A 17,118-nucleotide genomic window follows, 5' to 3' on the forward strand; every position below is an offset into this window, starting at 1 on the left:
TATAGTTCCCATTGCTTTTAGTATATATATATATTTTGAAGTTGGGATATGAGAGTCATGTTCTGGGTGTCAGGGGGAGGCAGAGAAGCTATGACGTCTTTACTGAAGAGTCCAGGAAGGAACAGGTAGAGCCTTCCAAATGCTGGCGAGAATAGAGCTGACATACCTTGGCCCAGCTCACTCAGGGCCTGGAGCTTGCAGCTGGTGGTTTTGATTTCCTCAAGCATATTATAGTTATCGGCTGCCATTGTTGTCAACGTTATCTGAGTACTTGTTAGAGGTGCTGGGAATTCTTCTAGAAGGAGGCAGAGAGGAACTAGTTTCAGATGCACAATTTATAAACAACAAGGAAATACAAAAGCCCACCAGCAATAGCAACAGCAGCCTTGTCTACTGTGTTCATAAAGCTCTTTTTTTGTGGCTGGTGTCTTGGGCTGTAGTTTGGCTTGCTTTTTCTTATGTGTTTGGGTACTATACAAAGTGTGTGTGTGTGTGTGTGTGTGTGTGTGTACCTTAGTTCTGGAGTGAAAGATTACCTTTGTTATTTTCTCCTACACTATTCTGTGTTAGAAATTGAACTATCAGGAACAAATAATTTGTACCTAGGTGAATTTTTAAATACATCAAGGCATCTGCTGTCCACCAGGTATGGTGTGAGATGTTTAAGACACTTCATATAGTATAATTTCTGCCACGAGATTCGCAGGCTCCCATTTTGTAGATGAATAAATGAAGGCTTGCCTATCTTTTTTTCTTTAGCTATATTAGGGTACTTATAGATGACATCCAGAATTTAAACCTAGGACTGTCCCAACTTGGGTGCTCACCTCTTTCTCCATCATGCTTTGGAGTGAGTGCTGGAGATGTGGTTCAGAGGGAGTGGCAGGTGTATCAGGGGTGACAACTCATTGTTTTTGGAATGGAAAGAGGACTAGGTTTCTGATGAAGTAAAGACCAAGGACTCAGGGTGTGGCTGAACATCTGAATCCAAGATAAATAGATCTATGTATTAAAGGTGCTCACAGCATTCCAGGATAAAAAGTCCTTTGTTTTCCAAGCTGCTTCTGAAGAAAGAAGGAGAGATAGGGTGTGATTGCTCCCAGAAAGGTAGCAGAAGATAGGATGTTGGCTCCTTAATCACTCTCAAGGGCATTGTGGGTAAGTTGTTGGTTTCCCCCATTGCTTATTAAAGCTGTTCTTAGAGTCTTGCTTCCTGATGCCTTCAACAGTCTTATAGACACATCCCAGCATTGTGTTCACCACTGGACATGTACTCCCTAGCGTCTTGGTGTTTTTCAGTGATTTCTATCCCTCCCCACCCCCATCAAACTTGTTAATTGCTTTTCTTGTGTGCCTTCATAAAGTTGTAGCCAGTGTGCTCCCTTTTGGACTGTTTATCTTTGACATGCCAGAGTTCTTGAAACATCGTAATGTTGTGTAATGGGCCTAACTTCTGCCTTGACATGTGGGTGTTAAGCACATTAGTCATCGCAAAGCATTGAGTTAAATATTTTCAATAAAAGGTTGTAATGATCTAACAGAGAGGAAGAAGCTGGAAACCGCCCGGTTGATGGCTTTAATGGGGAGCCATGTACTTAGTGGGTTTCCCCAAGCAAGTTAGGATGCATACCTCAGATGCACAAGCCTTTTTACTCTACATAGTGGGAGAGGAGAGAGATGGACAGTTCAAAGGGACTTTATTGTCACACGTGAAGGAGAGCACCAACTGTCCAAGTTTCCAGAGCTCTTGCTCCCGGAGTCCTTATCTGTCACGTATCTCTAACTCCCACAGGAAATGTTAAAGCCTTCTGGGAGACATTATCAATAGGGACTCTTGGGCTGTGTCTTAAGCCTCATTAAAGGCCCTTAGCCTTGTAATAATGATCAGTCAGTATTGGAGAGCCATCCGGGAGTTCTCCACAGCACCATGGAAAGCCAGAGCTGAATGAAAAAAAACTCCTGCACCTATCAAGTTGGTTTTATGAAGAGTTTTGGGCAGCATTACTCACTATGAAACTATGTTCCTGTTGCCCTGGTTTATCTCCACAGACATCTCTCCATGGCAGAAGGTTGACTACTTGTCTCTCCGTGTCTCTGGGCATCTGAAGATGGTTGAGGTACATTGCTTTGGTCCTTTCTGGGGAGTGTATCGCAGCCATGGACCTTTTGGAAATAATTGTCTAGAGGAGTGTTTTGGTAATTGCTTTGTTAGGATGGTGGGTTGTCTTGTTCATGGAGTTGGAGGTTTAAGTAGATCGTGGGCTACTCCTCTTTTTCCCTGCCAGAGATCTTCAGTTGTTTTGTTAAAAACAAACAAACAAACAAACAAACAAACTCAGAGCTATGTACCTTTTTTTTCCTAGAGAGTTTGCAAACAAGGGGGGTTGTTTTCATGTCTAAGCAGCGTCCATGGCTGCTGTTAACATAGCTCGGCACTAGATGGTTTCAAAGCACATCTGAGTGGAAGTACTTCACTTCTCTGACTCCTTTTCTTTTGTAGTCTGGCACCTTATACATATTGATTGTTGCTTTCATGATCTAATAGGCAATTGATGATATTTTGGGGACTGGAGGATTTGTGGAAGGGAGATCTATTCCCGCCGTTGACCCTTGTGTCTTTTCCTCACAAGTATGAATGGTCTCTTGTCCTCCTGTGTAACACGCGTCACCTTTATTTGTCTTCCCCATTCCCTGAATCTATAGATGAGGACACACTTTTGAATGGGAGCCCAGTAACCTGTTGATGTAAAGTATCTTTTACCTTTTAAGATTACCATCGTTAGCACCTCCCTCCTTCCTGGCTGGGTTCCCTGTCATTTTAAGCAGGCAGCAATTACAGGTTTGCTAAAGAAGCTGGCTTCTGCTGCCAAGGCTCCTATTAATTATCACTGTATCTCTAATTTAGCCTTCCCAGTGTTGAGAGGAGGCACATGTAAGCCCTCTGCTGAAGGGCTGCAATGAGGTCTCTACAATCACCTTCTTTCTGAGCCGGTTAAGTGTGTGGACTCTATGTTCAGCCAAAGGGCCAGAGTGGCCCTGGTGAGTGTTTTTTGTCTTTTTTCCATAGGTCATTTGGTTGCTCATGTTTAGCATGGTTGGTTTTTTTTTTTTTTTTCTTCCTTCTGATTCTGGCCTGAGTAAGAATCAAATAAGCCTTTACCTTGGGATCTGAGATCTATTTCCAGTCTGTTCTTGAACCTAAGATGAAGACAACTTGAAAACATGTAAGTGATTTTCCCACCAGCTGAGTCCTCTACGGGTGAAGAGTAAAGCGAACCATGGAATTGACTCTATGCCTTTCTTCCAGAAGGTAATATACAGATGTTAACAAGAGCAAACTAACACATATGGTAATCAGGGAGTGTATCCTAGTTACCGTTTCTAGTTGTGAGTGTGTGTGTGTGTGTGTGTGTGTGTGTGTTAGGATATCATTCTTTATTTAATATTGGATCTTTTCTCTTGCTGCTCAGAAGTGGCTGGATCACTTTTGTTTGTGTTCAGAAATGTTAAGTTCACTTGTTTCAGTGAACACTCTTTTAGAAGTTTCTAGGCCTCATTTGATCAGGTCTGGAGTGCTTATGCTTCCTTTCCCACTTTTTCTCATGTTATTTTTGGCACTGCTGGTGTTGGAAGCTGGGGAAGTGATTCACTGCAAAGTGAATTAATTTTCCACGTTTTCCGATGTGCTCCCCAGTTGCCCCCTGGTTTATCCCCCCCCACCACCACCCCCACCCCGAGATGACTCTGCACTTACACTGCTGTCATCTTTGCTGGCTTAGACAGAAATGCTGATGTCACTTGGATTTCTTAAATTACAGCTGCTAGGAATTAACAGAAATCGTAAAAGTATACCACTTCCTCATTTTGCTTCTTTCTGGACTAATTATTGTCCTTCTAAGTCCTTGGGGAGGTTAGGGACTTGGAAGCAAATTCTCTGTCTATGAGTTCAAAAGGCAACTTTTAAGCTTCTTTCTCTGTTACTGGATCCAGAGATAATGTAGCCCTTAGGATGGAGATCTGGCATGACCTTCAATAACCCTAGCCTGGTTCCCTACTCAGGATCTTACAGGCTAGACCGTTGGACCCCTCTTTTCTCCTGGGTGAAGAGTTTCTGACAACTTCCCTTAAGTAAGTTTCCTTATATAGAGTGTTTTTACTCAATGTCTTTCGCCAGTTCCAGACTGTTTTTGGTATGAGGTGAAAGTTCTAATTTGTTTACTGATGTTCTCGGAGCCTTTGCTCCTTGAGGGAGTGCTCTCTTCTGACCCCCTCGCTCTCTCCTTTAGTTTACCACAGGCACACTTTTGTTCTTCTGTGTCTCCACTCCCACCTCTAATAGCTGGTTGCCGGGCTTCAGGCTCCCTTACCTCTTGTTTGGTGGCTTGAGTGTTGGCTCCAAGAACCTGTCCTGGGAATTCCCCAGGCTTTGGACAGGGCCGTGCAGCTGCCACCTGGAGTGAGCATACAGGATGGCAATGCCCTGTTTGGCTCTATTGATTGAACTGAGCCCCATGGAAGCAGAAATAGAAGGGTTCAGCATTCGCACTTTCCTGTGTTGAGGTTTTTGCTTATTTCGTGTATTTAGAAAAAGCATCCATTTGCAAACTGCTGACTTACTATTTTCTCTGGAATGGAAACTATTTGGATTATTTTAATGACTTTTAGCTAAGACTTGTTTGTCTACAGAATTAGTTTTGTTTACTGGTGTCCTGTTTAAAGTAAGACCAGAATATGACTTTTTTTTTAACTTTATAGAAATAAGTGTTCCTTGGTACTTAAACCAATGTACATTTGAAATACCATGTTTACTCCACAGAATCAAAATAGAAACTCTAAAGTAAAAATTACTGATATGTAAATATTTCTATCTTGAGACATTTGCTTTCTTTGAAATTGTTTTCTCTTGATTAAGATATCTTCAGACTTTAGAGGACTCCCTTTTACATTTCATTTTCTCACTAACCCATTTCTCTCTGTGTTTTTAGGGGGATTGGGTGGGAAACAAGGTTCAGTAGCAGACTTTTGGATGGAAGTCATGTTTGCTCCTTGAGTGTTTGCTATGAGCTGGTGATGGGAGCTTTGCTATTGGCTTTCACTGAACTGCTTTAGTTTAATTTTAAGATGAGAGATTTAGCTTAGGAATATGCAATAATAATTGATTATTTTAAGAACTATTAAGCATCAATTCAAGATTCTTAGGATGAAGTATCTTTGTTGAGCCTCCGGATGTCTTTTTTCTTTGAGATCTGTATATAGTCAGGTCGCATTTCCTTTGATAGTGGCAAGGATGTTTGAATTGAGATTCTGGATGTCATAAGAGGAGGTATAGATTAAGCAAGTTCCAGTGAGTTAAGTTCACTTAAGCTCAAATGAACTGTTCATTTCACTAGATTGGTGATCATGCATGCTTTATTCTATCCCCACAAGTAGAAGCATGGTATACCTAGTGATTCCTGAGTAGATGTTGAATGCATACATGCACTGGGAAGCCTGGTTGTAGGATCAGCTGTTTAGTAACTAATTGTGGGACCCTAGGTTATTGTTTATGAGAGTCCGTGTCTTTTGTCCAGTGAAAGGGAAGGAATAGATCAGGGATGGAATGACTGGGCAAGGCATAGGCTGCTTCTTGGTAGGAAATGAGAACCTCTTTCTCACCTGCCCAGGGTTCTTTGTGGTTTCCAGCTTCTGCTACCCCACTTCTTGGGGAGATGAAGTCAGGTACTCTCTCAGAAGTCTTCTTTCTGAGGTTTCTTATGCTGGTTCTTTGACTTTGAGGCTTTGTGTGTTACAAGTCAGCAACATTCTGTGACACTTGTGGGTCAGCAGGTGTTGACTTAAACAACAGCAAAAGCAGCAGCATGCGCCGTTGGCCTCTCCTTCAGATTGTTTTGATATATCAGCATGTATATGTACAACTTAATCAGTAGGCTCAGTCAGAGTTTCTCTAGAGGAGGAAGATATCAAGAGTTGATAAGATCCACAGGGTCTCCCTTTTCCTTTGAATCCCTTCTACACACGGAGCATGTGATCACTGACACCTGCTGCATTCTCGACTATGTAGGCCAGGGCTAAAATGTCTGCCTGTAAGACACTGGAGCTGTCTTCTTGCAACTCACCATGGCATAAATATGATGATGTGAAATCTGTAATTGTTGCTTTGTGTCTAAAAGATGGAAAGTCCAGCTCTTCTCAGGGGGACCATGGCATGTGAAGGAAAGTCTTCTAGCAGGAGTGAGCCTGGCTTTATCACTAAAAGAGCATTGCCCATGAAATGAGAGAAAAGCATTATGGGTAAAAGCCTGGCAGTGTGGCTAGAGCTCCATTGAGCATGGCTGGAGCTGTGAAGGTAAGGGACAACAGTGAACTTTCCACTTGGAGGATGATCTGGAGCATGGCTACAGCTCATGTTATGGTTAGGATGGTTCTAGATCAGCGCGTTTCTCAACCTTCCTAATGCTGCAACCCTTTAATACAGTTCCTCATGTTCTGGTGACCCTCAACCATAAAGTTGTTTCATTGCTACTTCACAACTGTAATTTTGCTAGTTATGAATTGTAAATATCTTATATGTAGGCTATCTGATATGTGACCCCCGTGAAAAGGTCCCTTGACCTCCAGAGGGGTTGTGAGGACCACTGTTCTAGATGAACCTTCTTTGTGAGGAATGACAAGATATATGTGGTGTGCCACCATGAAGATGGGTGACGATTGCAAGAGGGTGAAATCCTCCATTACAGATTTGAAGGGCAGTGAGGGCAGAAGTGAGGATGCTATACTGCTTACTGGTAACAGTTAAGTGACTACTCATCCTTTCATCAACTGAATCCTTCATCACATAGTCAGGAACTTCTTCTGTAGCCAGCATTTCGAATAGCCTGTGAGTAAAGCAGACATGGTTTCTGCTCTCTAGAAGCCTCTGTTCCATGAGAACAGTCATTGAGCTCTGGACAGTCAATGATCAACATTGTACTTGTCTATTTTGTCCCATACTCGTCTGTTTCCTCCAGCTTATTTCTAGGCTGGTGGCTTGCTTCTATGACAAGAGTTGGAAGGTGAAGTTAGATAAACAGACAAGGCCCTTGCCTTGCATTGCATATGCTTATATGTATGCACGGAGCCTACAAGAAAGCATTCGGGGTTTCCATAGGCAGATCTGCTCCAGGAAAAGTTCTAGACATTTCCCCATACTTTGAATGGAATGACCCTGGCTTTTTAGTCTGCATTCTAAGAAGAAAAGTCTCAGATCTTGTGGACCTTGAAGGTGGCTTTGGTGGCTGCTTTCCTGCCTGTGTTCCTTGTTGTAACCAGTACTTAGCATTTGCATTGAGGAGCAAGAACTGGCCTTAAGCCAGTAAGACTTAGCCAGAGATCAGAGAAGTAGTATACTGTAAAGAGATGTTTTGGTACAGAAATGGCAATCAGTTTCTCCACCAAATAAAAATTTCCCAAGGTCCCCATCCAGGACAGCAATGTCTATAATACAGAGTCCAGATCGGCCTGATGGAATGATATGGATTCTTGGGGATTGCAGATTTGTCCAGGGAGTCTGCCTCTCCCATTTCACATGATTGGTAAAGGCAAAAGCAAGCACCTGTTGCTTGCTGTAAGAGCTGTGGAGTCAGCTTGTTCGAGGTTTGAATCTCAGCTGCATTGGTAAGTAGCTGGGTGAGTCTAGGGGGATGATTAGGGCCCTTGTTCAGTCACCTGTCAAATGAGGTGGTGGTTAAGCACGTAAGCCCTCTTGTTCAGCTCACCTGGGTTTGTATGCCTGCTCTACTGCTGTGGGACAATAGGCAGTGTGTTCTCTTTGTGTCTTAACTGTCTTATCTGTAGAATGATAACAATGGAGATGATAATAGTACATGGGATTATATGCGTAGAGGGTTTAACACAATACCTGGCACTTAATTCGCTCTCAGTGTTCCTTACTCAGCCATCTTCCTCAACCTCATTGTGTTAAACTTTCTAGAATGTCCTGTAATGAATGCTGTCTTACTGACATTTTTGCTTTGTCTGAAAATTAGTGTTTTATAAAATATACTTGCTGCTACGCGCTTTCCTTTGGGGTGTGTGTGTGTGTGTGTGTGTGTGTGTATTAGGATCTTGTTATATAGCCCTAGCTAGACTGGAACTCAGTATGTTGACCAGTCTGGCCTTGAACTTGGGACAACTTTTGCCTCCACCTCTTGAGTACATGGAATTATAGTATGTTCTGTCATGCCTGGCTTTTTCTTTTTTTTAACTTAAGACTTAATAGTAGAATTTCTGGGTGAGGGATATGTTTGCTATTCTACATAGTGGATGTCCAGTTATATTTTATATTTTATTTTTTAACAGATAACTTTTTTTTAGTTTACTTATGTGCCAAGTATTATAGCATACTTAGATTTTAAAATTGCTTATTTAAATTTAAATCGATAGATAGCCTATATTTTTATTTGCTAAATCTAGAAACCTAGTTTGGAACTAAAACTTAACTCTGTATTTTTATTTGTGATATATATGTGTGTGTGTGTGTGTGTGTGTGTGTGTGTGTGTGTGTATGGAAATATGTATTATTTTTGTCAAAATAACATTTATTATGAAAAGAGGATGGTGATATATATATATATATATATATATATATATATATAGAGAGAGAGAGAGAGAGAGAGAGAGAGAGAGACTATATATAGCATATTGCATGAAATTCTGAAATGTTCTAACATAGTTTTGACCTAAAGGGGACTGGTAAAGCCCTACCATGTAGATGCACATTCCAGAGAATCCTGAAGATCTCATCACCTTTGAAGGAAATTACCTCATTATTCAGAGTCACCTAGCTGGAGAACAATGTCATTCCTTAGGGTTGGCTTGGTTTTCCAAGCAGAAGAATAAACACATCCAGTGGTTAGGTTAATATCTTGGAATGATTTCATTCTGTTTACACCCGAAGCTAATTTTTTGAGTGGCTTTGGTCTTGAAGCTATTAGACTAGTTGGCGACTCTCAGAGAAGTTCCATCCAAGACCGAGATCCTTTGAGTTCAGTGTTCCCAGAGCATACTGTGCTCACTGGAGAGATGAATATTCCTGCCTTCAAATCCTTTCATGTTTGATGGCTCTAGAGCAAAAAATGATACTAACAAGAGGAGGAATAAATAAGATCATGGTCTATGGCAGGTCAAGCCAGGTTCCAGGGGGTTGAACGTATGCAGCAACTAATTATGGAAGCCAAGTGGATTAGAAATGGATTAAATTAGAAGTGGCTTCTTAGAGGGTGCTATTTGAGAGAACTTAGCAAATAATGAGAATAATTTCATTTCAGAAATGGAATGTTCTAGGTATGAGATTAGCATTAAAACAAATACTTGGAAGTGTCTACAGTTTGAGGGAAACATGTTACTTAAATGCTACAGAAATAGATACATATGCATACAGTACCCCATGTCTCCTGCAAACTCCCTTTTATGTGTGACTGCTGGTGGTGTAGGATACCTACACTTCACCTGAGATTCGTGGAGCTGGATGTATTCCATGTTGGGTTCCTAAGTATTTATTTTGGACTGGATGCTCTTATGTATGAGATGGTCAGAGAGACTCTTACCTGGGTCACTTCATCCAACTAAAATGCATTAAGTGTGATGCCTAGGCCTCTGGATGAAACTGGGCAGGAAGATGTCGTGAGAGGCCTCTTGTGAGGCATCATTGACTTAGAGCCAGTTACTTCATTTCCTGGTGAGATGTTTTTGTTTAGTAGATTTGGTCTAAGTCACAGTTAATAGGTTTAATGGTTTTGAATGGTACCAAATAACTCTCCATCAGGGTGCCATTTGTAACCAGGGAGGATTCCCTAAATGGAGTACAGCACACACAAAACTGATTGAGCAGGCCTGTCACCGTCTTAGACTTCTCCACAGAAACCAAGATTCCTGAAAGAAATCATTAAAATTAGAGTCAATGCTAAAACATAGCTAATAACTCTTTTGCTACTTAAAGCAACAGCAATACCAAGAACAACAAAACAAACCATCCCAAGTTAAGACCATTTAAAAATGACCTGTCTTTAGAACTTATTGAGACCAATCCTACTCCTCTAGCTAAAGAATTAAATAAAGTGTGGCAGGGTGCCCTTGTTGGTTAGATGTGTGGAGAACTGGTTGGGTAGCCTGCTTTTTGTGTCAGTGGGGCTTCTGGGATGGCTGAGAGCAGACATGGAGAACTATGCCATTTTTCAAGTTATGTGTGTTTGATTAGAAAGCTCTGAGCTAGAATGGAAATTAGCTAGGCATTTAAAGGCTCAGGTATTTTATTTTTGTCAATTGGGATTGGTTTGTCTCAAGTCCAGGCAGGTTATTTGTGGTAGATGTCTTGGCTATTTCAGGTACTGGTATGATGAGATGGAGCCTGGATTCAAACCTTTATTGGCTTCTTAAACATGAAAGAACATACCTGCTTATGTAAGTTTGGGTCTGGCTGAATGTTATTATTTTTCCCCCTGGATAATCAGGCCAAATATTTGGTAGTTTAAATATCTACTCTTGGTTCTTACTGCTTTATTTTTTTGGCCATGCTTAATATCTTCCTTTTTATATCTGTCATTAAGTTATAATTGAAGCTTCATGTTTTATATTTACACTGGTGCATGCATGATGAAGTTGAACTATGCCAGCCATTCAGACCTAATGGCGAATATTGGCTTGTGCCAGGAAGTTTTTGAAATCTGTTCTCTTTTTCAAGGGTGTCCAGTGCAATGCATCTAAGCAGTCCACATCTCCTCCCTCCCTGTCCAAGCTGTGACTGCACAGGGAAGCTTCCATGTCTGTGCATGGAAGAACATCTCACTTGTGATAAAAGCACATCAGCTTGCTAGCTTCCTCTCCCAGTAGTTTGCTTGACAAGTCTTCTTGCCACTCCATCCCTTAGCTCACTGACTGTCATGCAGGGTTTCACTGAGTATCAGTCTTGGAGTAGCTGTGTAGTGATGATAGGTGACACCCATGCCACAAATTGTGTCCCAAGGGCTGTCAGACATTATCATACAATTTACAGTGCTTGAATTCTCTGGATTTGGTCCAAGTTTTAACTCTATCCATCAATCCATGGAACCAGCTGTCAGAGTCTTGCATCAAGGTTTTTCCATGTGCCAGCCATTTATTTTGGTGTCAAGAATACAGGGGGATGCCAAATGGTGGAATGTCTGTGCCCATGAAGCTTTCCTCTTTGTGTGTGTGTGTGTGTGTGTGTGTGTGTGTGTGTGTTGGCATGTTAAACTAAATATACTTATAAAAACAAATATATAAGTAAATTTATATATATATATATATATATATGTATATGTATATGTATATGCTACATGTTCATAAATATTTAGAAGAAAGAGAGGGCATGGGTAGATTTACAGTGATTTATCATTTAAAACTGAGTGGACATGAAAAGACTTGATAAGAAAATGGCAATTGAAAAAAAGGCCTCAAGAAGATTGGAATGGGTCATCAAGGCATTGAGTGAGAAAAGTCCAGAAGACAGCAAGGGTAAGAACATTGTCCCTAAACGGATGTGACTGATTCAAGAGGAACCATTGTGACCATTCGATAGGCTGAGCAGAGTGAAAGTTGGCAGTTCAGAAGATGGGCAGGGATGGTTAGAGGAGTCATGTGGTCTGGCCAGAGGCTGACCTGCAGCATCTGTTAAGTCTTAGCATTTTACTACTGTAAATGGAAAGCCAATGTAAACTTCTAGCCTGGGGTTAACAGGGTTGTTAATATAGACAGTGGTCCAGTGTGAAGGGACACAACAGTAGAAGAATTTGGAGATCAAGATGGCTCACTGGGTAGAGGAACTTGCCACCAAGTTCGTTCACCCTAGATTGATCTTCAGGACTCGTGCAGTGAAAGGAGAGCACCAGCTCCCCCAGTTGTTCTCACATGCACAGGTACACTGGGACAGCATGCCCCCCCGCCCCCAAGAATTTGGAGATTAGCTCACCTATGGCTTTGTCCCCAGTAGAGGCAATTGTATTCAGCATTCTGAGCTTTGATTTTTCTCTTCTTGCAACACAGTGCTCATTTTTAATGACCTTCCAGCTATGCTGGATCAGCATCCTCCTCCCAGTTTCAGGATGCTGAATGTTTTCTATACATGGCTGATTGCATTTGACTTTAAGCATGCAGAGCTGGGGTGCTGATGTTAAATGATCTTATTGCATCTTCTTTTTAATTTGAAAAATGTTTCTGTAAACATTAAAAAACCTTGCAAATTATGAAGAAGGTTTATATGTTGATGATAAAGCTTGTTTGCCAATAAAATTTGTGGGGAATCCCAGATTTTAACCATTATCTCTAACCTTAATGGTGCTTTATGGGACACAGAAGATAGATCGAAAGTTTTGTGTTTTACGCTGAGCTATCACCTGGGACACAGTAATAAGCAGGACAAAGGTTCTCAGAAGTTGAGGAGGAGGAGGAGATGGTCTGGGTTAAGGCAGAACCCTACTCATATCAGGAGAGAGGGAAGGAAGGTCTGGCTACTTGGAGTCCTGTGAGATCCTTAGCCATAGTTGACATTCAGGTGCATCTTTCCCCTAGTAGTCATTAAGTTGTTTGCAGCATCCACTGAGCCCCAGTGCCACACAGGTTAAGAGGTGCCAGGACCTGGCAGACTCTCTTCTGTAGCCCTGAGCAGTTTGGCTCCTCCCCAAACTGGCATCATGCTGTTTAGCACATCAAGGGCCTGTAATTAACCCTCTCTAGAAGGAGTGTAGGGGCCATCCATCTTTTATTACTCTAGAGTATCCTTGGGGAATCTAGAGTTTCTCCCGTCTCTCAGAACATATTTTTTTTCTGCTTTCTTTGCCGTTCTACTGTCCCTTCTAGATGGTGCTCACTGGCATCGTGGCTGGCCAGTTCATTAGTGCCATATGGAGAAGTCCTTCCTTCTCCTTGCCATGTTTTCAGGCCTCAGTGTGAACTGTCAGGAGCCTGCAGAGCCCAGTCATGTCATCCAAGCTTAGATTCAACCCATTCCTCCTCTTCTGTGAATCAACATTTTTCTTGGGAAGCCTAGAATTTCTAGAGTTTCTAGGCCAAGGGTTCTGGAACAGAATTCTAAGAGGTAAGAGTCTGCCCTCCCAGACTGGCCTTTTGGCCGAGTCCTGGTTGATACGGAGGAGGAGGGAAGTGTGGATGAGAAGAGTGATCATGGCCACAGGGCTACCACTCTCAAAATGATGAGGCCAGCTCTCCATGTGGGAGCTGACCCTGTGGTCGTGCTCAGGAAGCACCTACTTCTATTGTCAGTACTGTCACAAGTGGGTGGGAAGCTGGGGGCAGGAAGCGAGGGGCCTTCTGATGTAGTAGGATCACTTGCAGGAGTCATTTCCTATTCACACTCGGCTTTGCTTATTTCTCCTTTAAACTTCAGACCTTGGCATTCCTCTTCCCGCCATCTCCAATACCTGCCCATCATTCTTCTGTAGTAGCCTCAGTGTAAAAGTTACTTCTTCACTTCCTTGATCTCTTGTCTGCCATGGGCTGCCATAATCCTCCTTGATAGATCCTGGAGTTTTTATTTCTCTCTGTGTTCAAGGTCTGGTTTCTACCTCCATGAGGCCAGAACTCATAGCTATTGTGTTCGCCACTGTATTTCCAGAGGTTATAGGTTATAGGGCCAGGTATGAGCACAGATAGGCTTTGTAGAAATACTTGTGGGTTAAATCAGTCATTCTAAAACCAGGGGATCAGGTGGTGGAAAGGCAAACTTGATGTTTTCTCTTACTTACTTACTTACATTAAATGTATGTGCCTAGCTAGCTTATACTAACAACTGTTACCAGTTTGGGATATTATCCAAGGACATAGGTGATGTGATTTCTGTCCCTTGTATGACTCAGTCTGTGGCTTTTAGGCATTTTTATTAAGATTGTCTTGGCATAAACCAGAACTTAGTGAATCATACAAATCAGCATTCTTTTATTGGTATGGGCTTGACATGCAAGGCTGTGATTTATCAATTTATTTAACTATAGCTGTGTTTCTGCTCTTTACTTCTGTTGCCAAAAGTGAGTTTTAATGCTTTTGGATCACCATTCTACTTAACTAAAAAGGAATAGAGAAAACATTGTTTGTCCTTAATGGGCTTTAAAGAGAGCTTCTTTTGGATGGGAACACGGTTTGTTTTGACTTGTCCATTGAAACACTTAAGAGGGTGGAGATAGAAAACTAAATGGGTATTTCTCCAGAATAGAAAAAAAAAACAAAAAAAATGGGACTTTTGACAGTATAAAAAATAACAGCAGTGTAGTTCATGTCTGAAACTTAATACCTTAAGTATTGATGGAAACAAGATGGCTTTCCGCTCGCTGAGTTGGTGTGACTGATGCATAGAGGAAGTTTATGTTGTTATACAGTGCATTGAGGTATACTGGATCCTAGAGTGTATAAACTGAACATGGTTAGAGAGCTGGAAAATCTGATGTATACTGTTTCCCAGCTATTTATGCTTTGGGAAAAAAAATTGAGGAAACAAGGGGTCAGAGTGAAACCCAGGTGTTGCTATTTTATATTTCCTTGTGTGACATTTGTTAGCTGAGTGACCCTCGGTTACTCATTTCACTTCTTCGAGGCCCAGAACTCTGATCCATAAAGTAGAATGGAGAAAAAAAAAAAAAAACACCATCTGCCTTCAGAGTTATGATGAAGATTTAATGAGTTAATGACTGTGACCAGCACATCCCCTCTCGATGCTATTATTTTGTGGGGGAATGGTATACTGGATATGGTAGTGGGCAGTTGAGTAGTGAACTTTAGAGGGGCCTCTGTGGTTTACTGGCTTGGCCACCTTTTGTTAGTCACTGCCTGTACCATGTATGGCTTCCCCATGTAGAGTAGTAAGAACATAGCTACATATGCTTTTCCTGCAGATCAACTGAGTTAGAATTTGTCAAGTGCCCACAGCAGTTCCTGGTCCATGTTAAATGCTGTGCAAACATTTTCATTATGGTTAAGAGGCCTGAGCATGGCTCCATCACCATGCTGCAGCCATGAACAAGTGGCTTAGCATCCATGAGTTTCATTTTAGAATGTGGGATGATTTTGAAAAGCCGTGTGAGAAATTGGTGATACGAGGTGTGTGCCAGCTGTTTAGCCAAGGGTTAGAGCATGGAATATTCTGTGTATTCATTCCTCTTTCCCTGTCATGGGAGAACTGACAAAGAATGTAAGAAAGGAGGAGGTTATTTGGGTTCATGGTTTGTAGGGGTCCAGCTCATCATGGAGGGGAAGCTGTGGCAGCAGGAGCCTGAGCATCTGTAGTGAGGAAGCAGAGAGAGATGGATGCTGGTGGTTTACTTTTCCTGCTTTCATTCATTCTGAGACCCCAGCGTATTAGTACTGCCCACTTTCAGGGTGGGTCTTTGTTCCTCCGGTAAACCTTGCTGGAACTGCCCTTGCAGACAAGTCACAGGTCTATCTCTTAGATGACTCTGAATTCCATCAAGTTGACAATGAAGATTAACCCTGTCATTAAGTAAGTCATGAGTGTGAGTAAGACTTTTCTTATAATTGTTCTACTATTACTATTTTAGTTTCCATTGCTACCAATACCATATTATTGGTATTGGTAGCATCACATTTCCAGACAGAGTCCCCAAAACTATGTTGAAATGAATATGATAAAATGGACATTAGGATTGAGGTTTGCTTCTTCCTGTAACTAGTGGGATAGTCAACCAAACAAACCCCTTAGATACATTGAACAGTATCTCATGGAAGACTTATAATCAAGTATGTATGATTTTACAACTCATAAAAGATCAAAGGATCAATGTTATATATAGAGCTATGTGTTCATGGAAAATGATATAGGAAACAATGGGAAGTAGACTTTCCAAAAGAACCAATAAAAAGTGAACATATACTTCAAGTCAGGTCTGTATCTATTTCCTATGTTCACTGGGGATGAACTCATAAGGATGTATCTTAAATTTCCAGTGTCAAATCCCATCTGTAGCTGATAGCTGTGCTTCTTTGGAAGTAGGTAACTAATGGTTCCAGTCTTGTCAGCATTTTCCATTCTAGTCATTAGGGTTAGTGTCACTACCAATTATATGAAGACTTTTACATTGTTTTGCAATATGTCTTTAAGTTCAGCTTCCTCTTTCATTTTAGAAATGAGAGAGAGAGAAAGAGAGAGAGAGAAAGAAAGTATCATATAGAGTGATGAATTGTGATTGAGAAATTTATAGTTTTGACTGTTGCAGTGTTGCTCAACTTGTGGGTCACAACTCCTTTGGGGGTCCAATTACTATTTCATAGCAATCACCTAATATATATCTGCATGTAAGATACTTATATTACAATTTATAACAGTAATAAAATTGTAAAGTAGTAATGGAAATAATTTTGTGGTTGGGGGTCACCACAACATGAAGAGATTATGGGGTCACAGCATTAGGAGGTTGAGAACCACTGGACTAGCGTTTGACTGGGAGCTGCCTCTGCTTTAGTGAAAGGTGGAAGCCTTGCATCCTGCCATTGAATGTGCAAAGAAATTCATGAGTATGGAGTTCTGAGCACTAGATACCTAAGTTGCAATATAGGAGGGCTGGTGAAGTTCCTAAATGATGTGTCCTAGAGGTACAAGAGGGCTGGAGAGAGAACTCAGTGGTTAAGAGCACTGGCTGCTCTTCCAGAGGAAGAGCAATTCCCAGCACCACATGGTGCAGCTAACAGCTGTCTGTGTAACTCTAGTTCCAGCGGATCCAATACCCTCTTCTGGCTCTGTGGGTACCAGGCACACATGTGCTACACAGATATACATTTGGTCAAAACAGAAACCCATATACATCAAATAAAACAATTACACCCCCTCTTTATTTTAATGAGAGAACTCCCTTTAGGTATACGAAGATATCTTTAGAGTCTGACATTGTTTGAAGACTAGAACTTGGAGGAAAGATAAACACAGGTTTGTTGAGATTAGAACCCTAAATTGGAGTACCTTTTTTGTGGTCGGAGTGATGGGCTTTGTTCCAAGGCTAAGAGGGAGACACAGGAAAGCTTTAAGTAGGGAAGATGGGGTCCTTCATGTTTCTGAAAGGTCACTGTGACAGTAACCAGGAGACCAATTGCAGGTAGCAGTGA

The 17,118-nt window shown here is 41.5% G+C and overlaps 1 protein-coding gene across 6 annotated transcripts in view; it reads left to right on the plus strand.

Annotated features, from left to right (window-relative positions):
* Mitf (melanocyte inducing transcription factor) overlaps positions 1 to 17,118 on the plus strand; it is a 212,172-nt gene that overhangs the window by 16,655 nt on the left and 178,399 nt on the right. Inside the window, exon 2 of one of the 6 annotated variants that reach the window (XM_076940166.1) lies at positions 2,050 to 2,117. The exons of the other annotated variants lie outside the window; for them this stretch is intronic. The gene's annotated coding sequence lies outside the window, so the exon portion shown is untranslated. The remainder of the gene's footprint in view (positions 1 to 2,049; positions 2,118 to 17,118) is intronic. 6 annotated transcript variants of the gene reach the window in all.

This window comes from Arvicanthis niloticus, chromosome 9 (assembly GCF_011762505.2).
Source record: "Arvicanthis niloticus isolate mArvNil1 chromosome 9, mArvNil1.pat.X, whole genome shotgun sequence".
In the NCBI taxonomy this organism is placed as follows: domain Eukaryota; kingdom Metazoa; phylum Chordata; class Mammalia; order Rodentia; family Muridae; genus Arvicanthis; species Arvicanthis niloticus.